We start from the raw sequence: 2,595 nt of genomic DNA, 5'->3' as shown, positions 1-2,595 counted from the left end.
TGCTTTTCATAGCTGAAAACATGGGTGTTATAATCCTGCATCTAGATGTCATCGCATCAACTCAAGGTGCTTTATTAAAACACGGAAAGCATGTCAGAAAATTGCCCAAAGAATATATATAAAATAACTTTGAATTTTTAAAGCTTTCATCAGTTCTTCCACTCACCACAGCAATGCATATGTTTCATTTTATAGATCCAATGACTTACATACACCATATTCAAAATAGGTACAGAATAACTTTTTTCCATTAATTTTCCCTAGGAGAAAAGGAAGTTGCTATGTTTCAAAGGGCATGTGTGCTGAAGATAACAAAATTATATTTTTAATTTGTGCTTTATGTATTCTTTTAATTAAACAATTTTTTTTTTCATATTTTGAAAATACTCAGGCCCCGCCTCTCTGTAGGCACGGCCCTGACGTACGCAGGCCCGTCTCACGCTTGCGTGCGTGGTGGCGTCACTTCCTCCTGGCCCAGGGCTGTGGAACTGCGGGGCCAGCTTCTGCTTTCCCGTGCAGAGCATGCTGGGTTATCAGACGTCTGGGCATGATGGCTGTGCAGCCCTGATGGCGACCTCAGCTTCGGCGTGGAAGTGGCTACTCAAAGAGGAAGACATGACCAGCGAGGAGGTGGACGTGAACCCCACGTTTGACACCGTGGACTGTGGGAAAACCAGTTGTGCAACATCTATGCTTATGGCTTTGAAAAACCATCAGCAATCCAGCAAGCTATCAAGCAGGTAATTTAAGGGAGAGTTGTCTTTACACAGTCTCAGTCCGGCACAGGCAAAACAGCCACTTTCAGTATTTCAGTCCTCCAGTGTTTGGATATTCAGGTTCGTGAAACCCAAGCTTTGATCTTGGCTCCAACAAAGAGGTAGTTGTACAGATCCCAAAGGGCCTGCTGGCTTCTGATGACTACATGAACGTCCAGTACCACGCCTGCGTCGCCTGCATTGGGGACAACATCATGGGAAGGAAGGACATCAGGAAACTGGGCTACGTATGGGCAGCATGTGGTTGCAGGTACATAGGTAGTGTTTGTAATATAATTCGTCCCAAGAGTTGAAGGACAAGTGCTATCAAGAGGTTGGTTCTTGATGGGGCTGATGAAATGTTGAATAAAGATTTAAAAGAGCAAATTTACACGTGTACTGGTACGTGCCCTCAGCCACACAGGTGGCTCTCATCAGTGCCACGCTGCCTCACGAAATCCTGGAGATGACCAAGTTTATGACGGATCCAATCCCCATCTTGGTGAAGAGTGATGAATTTACTCTGGAAGGCATCAAACAGTTGTTTTTTTTTCCCCCTCTTTTTTTTTGTGGTGATTGAAAGAAAAGAGTGGAACTTCGACACTCTGGGTAATGTCTACTACTACTCAGGCGGTCATCATCTGTAACACCAAAAGAAAGGTTGAGTGGCTGACGGAGAAAATGGGAGAAGCCAGTTAACCATGTCCTAAATGCGTGAAGACATGCCTCAAAAAGAGCTTGAGTCATCCTGAAGGATTTCCCTGCCAGAACCAGCCGGGTGCTCATGTCCACAGATATCTGAGCCCGGGGCTTGGATGTCCCTCAGGAGTCTCTCATCATTAACTACCACCTGCCCAATAACAGAGAATTGTATATACACGGAATTGGGAGGTCAGGCTGATATGGCCAAAAGGGTGTAGCAATTAATTTTGTAAAGAGAGCCGACATCTCCATCCTCAGAGACATTGAATAGTACTGTTCTACGCAGATTGATTAAATGCCTGTGAATATTGCTGATCTGATCTGAAGAAACAGTTCTACTACACTGAAGATGAGCTGGAGACTCTTCGCCTATTTCGTATTCCTGTTTGGAAATATTTAGGGGTAGCACTTATTGAATGGGGTTTATGTGACCTCTCTTCTTATAGCACCCCCTCACCCCAAAAAAGCGTGGGGCATTCTGTGTCGTTCCTTGCTCACATGTAAATAATGCATTGGTCTAAGTCTTTTTCATTACACATTTAAAAGTTTTCCAAGAAAGAAAGAAAGAGAGAGAGAGAGAGAAAGAAAGAAAGAAAGAAAATACTCAGACCAGAGTTCCCCTTTTGACTTGTAGTAAGACAACACCACACCCTGAAAAGAATTAAGAACACCACTCTCCCTCTCATTTCTCTCATGTCATTTAAGAGCCTAACTGCTTTGTCACCTGGAAGATGGACTATTCGTAGTCATTCTGTCCATGTTTTCTACCAATTTACTTCCTTACTCGTTGTAAACCCAACACTCATCTGAAACTGCAATTTTAGAGGTTTCCTCATTGCCAAATCTTGATCTCATTCTCCTTTCTCCTCAAATCTCCTGTGTCCCTTAACTTTTATCCTCCAGCTATTTTCTCCCCGCATACCAATATTGCTTTTTACTCTCCTAATTTCATTAATGATGCTTTTATTCCCTCTCACCCAGGTTTGAAACTTCAGAGTCATTTTCAATTCCTGTCTCTATCGTCTGTCTCACACAATCAGTTGTCCTGCTTGTTCTAGGGTCCGTGTCTACAGTGTCTTTCTCTTCTGTCTGGATCCTCCATCCATTCCAGCCCTGTTCAGGCCCTCATTATTTTTTA

The 2,595-nt window shown here is 43.4% G+C and overlaps 1 pseudogene; it reads left to right on the top strand.

Moving 5' to 3' along the window:
- Positions 1–567: 567 nt before the first annotated feature.
- On the top strand, positions 568–1,782 carry LOC103608855 (annotated as a pseudogene).
- Positions 1,783–2,595: the final 813 nt, after the last annotated feature.

This window comes from Galeopterus variegatus, unplaced genomic scaffold (genome assembly GCF_000696425.1).
Source record: "Galeopterus variegatus unplaced genomic scaffold, G_variegatus-3.0.2 Scaffold8924, whole genome shotgun sequence".
Taxonomy (NCBI): domain Eukaryota; kingdom Metazoa; phylum Chordata; class Mammalia; order Dermoptera; family Cynocephalidae; genus Galeopterus; species Galeopterus variegatus.
This window is presented reverse-complemented; position numbering and strand designations above follow the sequence as displayed.